Source organism: Diceros bicornis, chromosome 20, assembly GCF_020826845.1.
Source record: "Diceros bicornis minor isolate mBicDic1 chromosome 20, mDicBic1.mat.cur, whole genome shotgun sequence".
Lineage (NCBI taxonomy): Eukaryota > Metazoa > Chordata > Mammalia > Perissodactyla > Rhinocerotidae > Diceros > Diceros bicornis.
This window is the reverse complement of record NC_080759.1, coordinates 25,586,581-25,599,206: the sequence shown is the minus strand read 5'-3', so window position 1 is coordinate 25,599,206 and position 12,626 is coordinate 25,586,581. Positions and strand designations below refer to the sequence as shown.

At 36.8% G+C, this 12,626-nt stretch overlaps 1 pseudogene; it reads left to right on the top strand.

The window, feature by feature from the left end:
- The first annotated feature begins 5,975 nt into the window (after positions 1-5,975).
- On the top strand, positions 5,976-11,998 carry LOC131418873 (tigger transposable element-derived protein 1-like; annotated as a pseudogene).
- Positions 11,999-12,626: the final 628 nt, after the last annotated feature.

The window sequence follows — 12,626 nt, the reverse complement described above, 5'->3', positions numbered from 1 at the left end:
AATGTGAAAGGATTATTTGAACAAAGCTTAGTTGCTTTGAACTTTGGAATCCCTTGGTAAAACATCTAATTAAAAAAAAAAAAAGGCAGCAGAAAGAAAAAAACCCAAAAAATTGGAGGAGATTTAACACTAGGGGGCACTAAGAGCCTCTTCTAAACTTGACTGCCCCTTCTTGCTTAAGCTGTATCCTGCTTATTATTCCTACTTCCTTGTTTATAAATTTTAGGGGATAGTATCCTTCACTATATTTGGTTAGTAGATTTATCTGTCGGCAGGCCACAGATTGAATGGGGAAATGGTGTGCCAACTCGTATTTTCAAGACTGGACATGTACTGCAAAAGAAGATTCTGCATTCCCACACGTGGGGACAGCTATTTCTCCGGCATTTCATGTTTTAGTGAAAGACATGATCCTTTAATAAGGTACTTCCTGACCTAACCAATGTAATCCACCAAAGGCAAGTGTAAATTATCATTTTCTGTTATTCATATGTCTAAAGGTAGCTTATTTTAATAATCTATTTTTAACAAAGATGACTTTACTCTATAAGCACACAGTAATAATCATAGCTAAAATTCTTTTAGCATTTTCTTTGTACCCAGCACAATGTGAAACACTTTAGTACAATTTTCTCTATTAATTTTGTTACCACAGCCCTATGATGTTGAATCGGTCATTTCCTCTACTTATAGATGAGGAAAATGAGACACGAGAAGATTAAGTAACTTGCTTAAAGATAAAATAGTTAATAAGTGTGAGAACAAGTCCAGAAACCAGGTCTCTGTGGCACCAAAGTTTCCTTAATTTTGATTTATTATACATTGAACATTTGGTTCATATTCATAGTTAGCTCCAATTTAAAATATCCTTTTCTCTTCTACATGTCAGACTATTTGTGCTGCTTTTGTTTCAGAAAATATAGTTGCCCTTGTTAAAAAGAACCTATCAAGCCAGAAAATGCTCTACAATCTGCAAGTAATATATTTTATAATTATATCATTTGAACAAAATTTTTTGTTACTTTAAAGGGCTCCAGTGTACGTGAAAAATGTTTGTTGCGTACAAATTCTCTATTTATATTTCTTGTCTAATCAATCACTGAATATGATAAGCATCTATGATAGGTCAATACTGTAAGGCATACAGTGCCACAGAGTGCCACCTCCAATGTCCTCAAGAGACGATCAGAAATATACATGCAAAATATAGATAAGGTTGGCCAAACGGACGATGAGTAACACATAGTTACCTTGCTTGAAATCTCCCTTTTCTCTATATTTTTCCCTTTCCCCATTCTTTAGGGCCTAATCCGAGAACCATTGTTTTGTGATTTTTGCTTTGGCCATCTCAGACCACCGTCATCTGCCTCCATGCTGAAATTCTAATTTTGTTAAGTTGTAAGAGTCCTTTGTATATTCTAGATACTAGACTTTTCTCAGATAGATGATTTGAAAATATTTTCTCCCATTTTTTGGCTTGTCTTTTCACCTTTTTGATGGTATTCTTTGATGTGCAAGTTTTTAATTTGACGAAGTCTGATTTACCTATTTTTTTTCTTTTGTCACTTGTGTATTTGGTGTCGTATCTAAAAACCATTGCCTAGAGCCAACCCTGGTGACCTAGTGGTTACAGGTTGGCTCACTCCGCTTCGGCAGCCCGGGTTTGGTTCCTGGGCATGGAACCACACAATTTGTCTGTCAGTAGCCATGCTGTGGCAACAGCTCACATAGAAGAACCAGAAGGACTTACAACTATGTACTGGGGCTTTGGGGTGGGGTGGCGGGAAGGAGAGAGATTGGCAACAGAGGTTAGCTAAGGGTGAATCTTCTCCTGCAAAAAAGAATGTATCTGTTAAAAAAATAAATAAAAACCATTGTCTAATCCAAGGTCATAAAGATTTATACCTATGTTTTCTTCTAACAGTTTAATAGTTTCAGTTTTTTTATTTAAGTCTATGATCCATTTTACGTTGCTCTTTGGATATGGTATGAGGTAGAGATTCAACTTTATTCTATTGCAAGTGAATATTCAGTTGTCCTAGCATTATTTGTTAAACGATTATTCTTTCCTCACTAATTTTTTTGGCACTCTTGTGGAAAATCGATTTAACATAAATGTAAGGGTTTATTTCTGGACTCCCAATTCTATCACATTGATCTATATGTCTATCCTTATGCCGATATTACTCTGTCCTGATTACTGTAGCTTTGTAGTAAGTTTTTAAATTGGGAATTGTGACTACTCCAAATTTGTTCTTCCTTTTCAAGATTGTTTTGGCTATTTTGGTCCCTTGCATTTCTATATGAATTTTCAGATCAGCTTGTCAATTTCTGCAGAAAGGCAGCTGGGTTTTCACAGGTATTATGCTGACTCTGTAGATGAATATGGCGAGTACCACAATATCAACAATATTAAGTTTTCTAACCCACAAACATGAAATGTCTTTTTATTTATTTAGGCCTTCTTTAATTTCTTTCAATGATGTTTTGTAGTTTTCAGTGTATTAAGTCTTGCACTTACTTTGTTAAATTTAACCCTGTGGGTTTTTTTCTTTTTTTGATGCTGTTGTAAATGGAATTGTTTTCTCAATTTTATTTCTAGTCACTGCTAGTGTATAGAAATACCGTGGGTTTATGTATCCATTTTTGTATACTAATATTATATCCTGAAACCTTGTTGAATTCATTTATTAGTTATAATACTTTTTTTAAATATAGATTTCTTTATACAAGAACATCTTCAAAGAGAGAGAGTTTTACTTATTTCTGTCCCTTGTTCTACAAGATGCCTTGTATTTTTTTTTCCTGTTTTTCCTAACTAGAACCTCCAAAACAATGTTTAATATAAGTGACAAGAGTGGACACCTTATCTTGTCCCTGATCTTAGAGGGAAAGCATTCAACCTCTTATCATTAAGCATGATATTAGCTGCAAGTTTGTTGTAGATGATCATATCAGGTTGAGAATGTTCTCTTCTACTCCTGGTTTAGTGGATGTTTTTATCATGAAAGCATGTTGGATTTTTTCAAATGCTTTTTATGAATCCATTGAGAAGATTATGTGTTTTTTTCCTCCTTTATTCTATTAATATAATGTATTACATTAATTGATTTCTATATGTTAAATTAACCCTGCATTCCTAGGATAAGTTTCACTTGATATATAGTGTATATAGTGCTTTTTTTTTCGGTGAGGAAGATTGGCCCTGAGCTAACATCTATGCCAGTCTTCCTCTATTTTGTACATGGGACGTTGCCACAGTATGGTTTGATAAGCAGTGTGTAGGTCCATGCCTGGGATCTAAACCCACAAACCCCGGGCCACTGAAGCAGACAGGACGAACTTAACCACTAGGCCACTGGGCTGGCCCAATAGTGTTTTTAATATAGTGATGAATTTAATTTTATCATATTTTGTTAAGGACTTTTGCTTCTATATTCATAAGGGATATTGGTCTACAATTTTCTTTTCTTGTCTTTTCAGACAATCTTTGTCTGATTTTGTTGTGAGAGTAGTGCTAACATCATAGAATTATCGGGTTAGTGTTTCCTCCCGTTCTATTTTTTGGAAGAGTTTGTGGAAGGACGGTGTTAATTTTTCTTTAAGTGTTTGATAGAGTTCAAGACTGAAGTCATCTCGGCTTAGGCTTTTCTTTGTAGGAAGTTTTTTGATTACTAATTCAGTCTCTTGTTATAGGTCCAGTCAGTTTTTTAGTTTCTTCTTGAGTAACTTTCAGTAGTTTGTGTCTTTCTAGGAGTTTGTCAATTTCATGTACGTTATCTAATTTATTGACAAAACAACTGTTCATAGTGTTCACTTATAATCCTTTTTATGTCATAAGATTGGTATTGATTTCTCCTCTTTGATTCCTGATTTTAGTAATTTGACTCCTCTCTTTTTTAATTTGTTAGTCTAGACAAGAGTTTGTCATTTTTTAAAATCTTTGAAAAAACATTTGGTTTTGTTGAATTTCTCGATTTGTTAATGTTCTATTTCATTTATTACTGCGTAAATCTTAATTTTCTCTGCCTTCTGCTTTCTTTGTTTTTAGTTTTCTCTCTCTTTTTTTAGTTTGTTAAAGTGGTAGGTTAAATTGTTAGCTTGAGGTCTTTCTTCTTTTTTAATGTAGGCATTTAAAGCTATAAATTTCATTCTAAGCTTTGCTTTAGCTGCATTTTGTGTTTTTTGGTATCTCGTGTTTTTATTTTCATTCATCATTTCATGTTCTAATTTTCCTTTTGAAGTGCTCTTTATTTGCTTGATTATTTAGAAGTGTGTTGTTTAATTTCCACATATATGTGAATTTTCCAAATTTACTTGTTGTTTGATTTCTAATTTTATTCTTTTGTAGTCAGATAACATATTTTATAATATTTCAGCCCTTTAAAATTTTTTTCAACCCTTTATTATGGCCTAACATATGGTTTATCCTGGAGAATGTTCCATGTTCACTTAAAAATAATAATAGGTGGGGCCTGCCCGGTGGCGCAAGCGGTTAAGTGTGCGTGCTCCGCTGAGACGGCCCGGGGTTGGCCGGTTCGGATCCCGGGCACGCACCAACGCACCGCTTTTCAAGCCATGCTGTGGCGGCGTCCCATATAAAGTAGAGGAAGATGGGCACAGATGTTAGCCCAGGGCCAGTCTTCCTCAGCAAAAAAGAGGAGGATTGGCATTGGATGTTAGCTTAGGGCTGGTCCTCCTCACAAAAACAACAATAACAACAACAACAAAATAATAATAATAGGTATTCTACTGTTGTTGGGTGGAGTGTTGTGTAGATGTGTGTTAGATCTAGTTGGTTTATAATATTGTTCAAATCTTCTGTTTCCTCACTGACTTTTTGCCTAGTTCTATCTGTTATTGAAAGTGGGGTGTCCAAGTCTCTAACTAGTTAATTTCTTAGTGTAAGACACATATCTATTTCTTATGCTTATGCAGCTATGGTTTATTTTGTTAGTTAATATAAAAGCAAATTTTTTCACTTGTCTGCTTTGTATGCCAAGCTACCTACTACCCTAAGAATGTCAGTTTGGTTTCTTTTTTGGTCCCTTACTAAAGATCTTCAGTAATATTTAACATATATAAAGCTAAAACATACAAAACGCTTTTGTATCTTGTGTCACACGTAGATCAGATAACCTGAGTGAGAACCACTGAGCTGTTGTTCTGATGCCCTGTGTAGTAGCTACATCAAGGAACACTGTGGAATACGGTAACCAAAGGTTTTGTTTCCCAAACGCACTAAGTATCTGAGGTATAACATGTGACTTTAGGGGATTCTTGAGGGCTTTCAAGCAAATCATAGAATTTCCTTAGGGAGCTTTAAATAGTTCTTTCAATCAAGAGTGAGAATTTAGAAAAGAGCTTATGAAGAAGAGGAGTACAATGTGCAGGAGTGAGGGAGGGAGAGAGAGTAAGATTGTGGGGTGAGAGGAGAGACAGGAGAGAGTGAGAGCAAGGGGAAGAAAGTAACAAGAAATTAGAAACCAGAGCAAGTATAGTAATAAAGCAGAAATGTGAATCTTAGGAAATTTCAGAACTAAGTATGAAGTTAGCAGTAGCAGGTTTTGCAAGTCCATAGGAAAAACAATTAGGGAGGACAAAGGAACTAACGTTTACCTCATATACTGAGACCTAACAAATACTTAGAAATAACTATACCAGGTCCAGTTATACTGCTAAACATTTGCAAACATAATTTTATGTAACTCTCTTGTACATTTTTAGGTATATGTCATGCTCCCCACTCCCACATTTTACAGATCAAGAAACTGAAGTTCAGAGAGTTTTGGTAATTTGCTCTAGGTTACGCAGTCCCAAGGTGATAGAGAAGAAATTTAGGCTCATGTCTACACAATTCCAAAGCCCATGTTGTTCAGAATACATTTTGTCAGTCGTTATCCGTAGGGGCACTACCACCCCTTAGACAGTATTTTGCAAATTTTAGGGGACGGTTTTTGTCATTACAATGATAGATGGGCATTACAGGCATGCTTCGTTTTATTGTGCTTTGCTTAATTGCACTTCGCAGATACTGCATTGCGAATGGAAGGTTTGTGGCAACCCCACATTGAGCAAGTCTAATGGCGCCAGTTTTCCAACAGCGTTTGCTCATTTTAAGTCTCTGTATAACATTTTGGTAATTCTGCAATATTTCAAACTTACTCATTATTATTTTATTTGTTATGTTGATTGGTGGTCAGTGATCTTTTGAGGTGCCTTGAACCTCATCCGTATAAGATGGCAAACCTAATCGATAAATGTTGTGTGTATTCTGACTGCTCTACCTACCAGCCGTTCCCCATCTCTCTCCCTCTCCTCAGCCTCCCTATTCCTTAAGACATAACAATATTGAAATTAGCCAATTAATAACCCTACAATGGCCTCTAATCTCCTCAAGTGAAGAGAAGGGTTGTACATCTCCGACTTTAAATCAAAAGGTAGAAATGATGAAGCTTAGTGAGAAAACCATGTAGAAAGCTGAGATGGCCTGGAAGCTGGGCCTCTTGTGCCAAACAGTTAGCCAAGATGTGAGCAAAGAAAAAGTTCTTGAAGGAAATTAAAGGTGCTACTCCAATGAATACACAAATGATTAAAAAGTGAACAACCCTATTGCTGATATGGAGAAAGTTTTAGTGGTCTGGATCAGATCAGCCACAACATTCCCTTAAGCCAAAGCCTACTCCAGAGCAAGGCCCTAACTCTTCAATTCTACGAAGGCTGTGAGAGGTGAGGAAGCTGCAGAAGAAAAGTCTGAAGCTAGCAGAGGTTGGTTCATGAGGTTTAAGGAAAGAAGCTGTCTCCATAACATAAAAGTACACGGTGGATCAGCAAGTGCTGTTGTAGAAGCTGCAGCAGGTTATCCAGAAGATCTAGCTAAGATGATTCATGAAGGTGGCTGCACTAACAACAGATTTTCAGTGTAGATGAAACAGCCTTATATTGGAAGAGGATGCCATCTAGGACTTTCATAGTTAGAGAGAAGAAGTCAATGCCTGCCTGCAAAGCTTCAAATAACAGGCTGACTCTCTTGTTAGGGACCAATGCAGCTAGTAACTATAAATTGAAGCAAATGCTCATTTACCATTCCAAAAATCCTAGGGCCCTTAAGAATTATGCTAAACCTACTCTGCCTGTGCTCTGTAAATGGAACAACAAAGCCTGGATGACAGCACATCTGTTTACAACATGATTTACTGACTATTTTAAGCCCACTGCTCATTGACAATGCACCTGGTCACCCAAGAGCTCTGATGGAGATGTACAAGAAGATGAATGTTGTTTTCATACCTGCTAAGACAACATCCTTTCTGCAGCAACATTCATTACCCCGTGGATCAAAGAGTAATTGCAACTTTCAAGACTTATTATTTAGGAAATATATTTTGTAAGGCTATAGCTGCCATAGACAGTGATTCCAATGATGGATCTGGGGAAAGTAAATTGAAAACCTTCTGGAAAGGGTTCACCATGCTAGCTGCCATTAGAAACATTCATGATTTATGGGAAGAGGTAAAAATATCAACGTTAACGGGAGTTTGGAAAAAGTTGTTTCCAACCCTCACAGGTGACTTTGAGGGGTTCAAGACTTCACTGGAGGAAGTAACTACAGACGTGGTGGAAATAGCAAGAGAACTAGAACTGGAAGTGGTGCCTAAAGATGTGACTGAATTGCTCCTATCTCATGATCAAACTTTCATGGATGAGGAGTTGCTTCTTATGGATGAGCAGAGAAAGAGACGGAATCTACTCTTGATGAAGATGCCGTGCAGATTGTTGAAATGATAACAAAGAATTTAGAATATTACATAAACTTAGTTGATAAAGCAGTGGCAGGGTTTGAGAGGACTGACTTTGTTGGTGTGGGGGAAAATCCCCTTTCTCTCCTTGTGTTGTTATGACTGGACTAATAATAAAGTTGACAAAAGACCAGATTAACAGGAGAAAAACCCAGTTTAATACATAAGTATTGGAGAGCAAAGAGAAATGATGCTGGGAGAGTGAACAAACCAGGCAGTATATATATATATCTTTTACACAAAGAAACAACAAATTTGTGAGGAATGACAGGATAAAGAAACTTAGATTTGAGGTACATAATTAATGAGGAATTTAAGCAGAGTGTAGGCTTGAGGTAGTAAATTAGCACGGTTTCTTTACGCAGGCTTCTCGGCCCTGAATTCCCTAGCTCTGGTGATAAGGATGCAGGGGGAGCACTGAACAGAGACAGGAGTGTCAGAATTTTGTTTTTTTTACTTCTCAAGTAACTTTAATTCAAAATAATCAATATGCTATTGTGGGATACTTTGGGGTGCCCACCCTGAGCCCCAAAAACTCCAATTTTGAAAGAAGTTCTACTGTAGGCAAAATGCTATCCAACAGCATCACAGCCTACAGAGAAATCATTCATGCAAGGACAAGTCAATCGATGTGGCAAATTTATATGCACTAGGAAACCAAAGCTTTGTGTAACTCACTTATTGCAATATTTTTATATTTTTGTTGCAATATTTTATATTTTGACTTTATTGAGGTGGTCTGGAACCAAACCTGCAATATCTCCCAGGTACGCTTATATTGATATTCAGGGCAGAAAACCCCAGCACAGATGTTCCTGTAGTATCGGAGTTGCCAATATACCACACCTTTAGTGGTTTGTAATTACAGCTCCTGATTCATGATAATTCCAGTTGCAAGCATAGAACTATTTTATCACATTTTCTAGGATAGTATCTTAGTCAGCTTGGGCTACCACAAGAAAATACCAGACTTGGTGGTTTAAGCAGCAGAAATTTTTTTCTTACAGTTCTGGAAAGTAGAAGTCTAAGGTCAAGGTGCCAGCATGGTCAGTTTCTGGTGAGGAATCCCTTCCTGGCCTCTAGATGGCCAGCTTCTCACTGTGTCATCACATGCCAGGGAGAGAAAGATCTCTCTCTTTTCCTCTTCTTAGAAATCCACAATCCTATTGGATTAGGACCCCACTTTTTGGGGGTTCCTGGACCCAATTTCAACATGTGTGTGAGGGGTTTCCCCACATCTCCAGCAAGCAATTCTCAGACACCAGCTGGGTTTTCTACAATTCAACTCAATTCTGACACTATCTAGCCAGAGATAACATCAGATCCCACAGGTTAAGGGCTCAGGCCTATGAGACTGCCCCATCCCCGCCACTTCAGAAGCCAGTCACTAGCCCAGGTTGTCACCTGTGCTTCTGACCAACTGGCTATAGATTGAGGGTTCCCAGGACTACCTCCTTGGAATTCAGACACCTGTCTCGAGTCCAGGTTAGTGTCTGTACTTCTGACTGACTGGCTATAAACCAGAGGTTCCCCTGACTCTCTCCTTGGGTTCCGTAATTTGCTGGAGCAGCTCACAGAACTCAGAGAAACATTTTGCTTACTCGATCACTGGTTTATTTCAATAACTATTACTCAGGAAAAGCCAGATGGAAGAGATGCATAGGGCAAGATATGTGGAAAGGGCACAAGCTTCCGTGCCCTCTCCAGGCACGCTAGCCACTGTCCCCAAATCTCCATGTGCTTACCAACCCAGAAGCTCTCCAAACCCAGTCTTTTTGGGTTTTTATGGAGGCTTCATTACATAGGCAAGATTGATTAAATCATTGGCCATTGACAGTAGATTCAACCTCCAGCCGCTCTCTTTTGCCCAGAGATCAGGGGGTAGGACTAAAAGTTTCAACCTTTTAATCACCTGGTTGTTTCTCCTGGCAACCAGCTCCCACTCTGAGGTGGGGTCCAAAAGTCACCTCATTAACGTAACAAAAGACACCTTTATCTCTTTCATCAATTAGGGAATTCCGAGGCTTTTGAGAGCTCTGTGCCAGAAACAGGGATGAAGACCAAATACATATTTCTTATCCTAAATCACAATATCACACCACCCTTGTGACCTCATTTAACCTCAATTACCTCCTAAAAGCCTTATCTTCAAGTCTAGTCACGTTGGGAGTGGGGCTTCAACACATGAATTTGGGGGGTGGGGAACACAATTCAGGCCATAGCAGGTAATCGTAGTTGAGCACTGAGATATTAAAATACATACATCATAATACAGTTCTTTTTTTTTTGTTTTTTTGGTGAGGAAGATTAACTCTGAGCTAACATCCAACGCCAAGCCTCCGCTTTTTGCTGAAGAAGATTGGCCCTGGGCTAACATCCGTGTCCATCTTCCTCTACTTTATATGGGACGCCGCCACAGCATGGCTTGACAAGCAGTGCGTGCATTGGTCCACGCCTGAGATCCGAACCTGCGAACCCCGGGCCGTGAAGCAAAGCACATGAACTTAACCGCTACGCCACCAGGCCGGCCCAATACAGTTCTTTAATTTTTGTTTTGTGTTCTACTTCGGGACTTTTTTTTAAACTGTGTACATGTGTGTGTGGATGAATTTTCTTTCAAGATAGTAAGAGGTGAATTCAACAGTAATTATTATAAAAAGGCCTGAACCTGTCTGTTATGGAGTGATGTCTGATTCCTGAACTTTATGTATCTAGTATCCTCGTTTATCCTCACAAAAATTCTGGTAGCTTAGGTGTTATTATCTTCATTTTATAAATGAACACTTGAGAGTCATAAGATTTGGTACTTACTCAAGAACACACAATTAATATGTGACATGATCACGATCCAACCTAGGTCTGTGTGATTCCATAGCTTGTATTTGTTCCTCAATGTCTGTCTACCTCAATTCTTACTGGATGTAAGACAGACAGAGACATAGACCTAATAACGTCAACTAGGCAATTGTTATTCTCTGTGAGAGGAACAACTGGTGGTTCAACCAAAAGTCTCAGGAGAATAAACTTATTATAGATTTTGATTCTAAGTAGCATTGCCTGTTTCTTATAAACTTTTAGTAAATTTTAGTTACAGTCTTAATTACTAAGTATTGTATCTCTAAGTTATTATTCCAAATCCCTTTTCTTTGTAAATTTGTACTGTTGACTGAACAATGGTAGCTACCCGGGTGACTGGTAACACACAAGTAGATTTAGGCAAATTAGACATCAGTAGCAATTTTTAACTGTTCTTAAATTGTAATTTTGTGACTTGGAGAAGTTAAGTATCTTGTCTGAGGTACAAAAGTGAGTCTGTTTCAGAACCATAGCCATAGTTCAATAAGTTACTTAATATAAAATAAGTATTGGACTAGATGTGATCTAAACTCCCCACCGGTTGTAAAATTTTTTTGTGCCCAGATAATTAGTAGTATGTTTTCCCCCACCTATACCAATCTGTCAGCATTATTGATGAGTAATTGTTATATAATTATTTTAAACCTATGATTCAAAAGTCTATCACAGAAATATAATTCAAAAATTATTTATTGAATATTTTTTTCTCTATCACAAGCAGGCCAATATTTCTCTGTTAATTTTAGTATCTAACTCAGGACCTGATTTCTTTGTTGTTTTCCTCTTTAAAAAAATGTAGGTTGTCTTTTTCCCTTCTCTCAAAGTACAAGTGTTTTAATGAAATTTTTCTGCTCTTGGCAGTTGGACATCCACATATTTTAATAATAAAATATATGTTGCATTTATCATTACTTTCTGCTTTATTTAAAAAACTAAAACTTTTAGCACTTGAGGCAAATGACATTATGAAAAACCATGGATGATGCTCCATACTCAAGTCATTAAGAATGAGAGAATAACAAATTCAACGCGATTCCTCTTTATGAATATTCATGGGGATAAATATTGGGGTCAGGTTGTTTCTGGGTTTTCAATATGAATTTTGACTGAATTATATAGGCTAATTTTTTGGAGACAGTTTTTTCTGTTAAAGATACTTTCAAGATGAAAGTGTAGTGTTATTTCCACAATGGATTTATACTGAGAATGGTTTGCATATCGATATGTCATTTTTTACCCTATTAGATATCTTTAACACAAATCATGGATGCTACTATTGCCTGAAACCCTTTGAAGGTGGAGAGCGAGAAGTGTTTGAAAATGCTGAAAAGGGAGAAAGTTGAAGTTGTGTTAATAACAACCTCTAAGCCAGTAAAAAAAATTGCCAAAAGAATATAAGAAAGAAAAAAATCAAGTTCAAATATAAAGTACAGGTAGTTGTTAAGAATAAATATCTTATTATAAAATAGTATTTGATAGAGAGCAAAGTGTATGGATATTCACATAAATATAAATAAATGCAGTTAAAATGTTGTCTCTACATAGAAGTAAACTAATTTTTATGCATCTCTGGCTTAGAAAGATTTAGTTAGAAATTGATTTTGATTTAGTTATAAATTTTAATTATTATTGAATATATCTTAAAGGTCCACTTCTCTTTTTTCTGTGGCTTGTTTGTGTGGCACATAACCAGCTGGGATTCTTCAGAAGGTGATTATAATCAAAATCTTGCAAAACATGCTCCCCAAATAAAGTTTAAACAGTGAAATGAATAAATATATCAATTATACACACACTTTGAAGAGACAGAAAACCTTCCCATTAGGTCAAAAATAATGTCATGCAGTTTGCTAAGACAAAAAACTTAGATGAGGAATGCCTCATCTAAAATTTTCCAAGATGATAAGAAAATAGGTGTTGTGGTTAAAATAACCATGTTTCTTTGCTGGGTTAATTATGTTCATTTTCAAA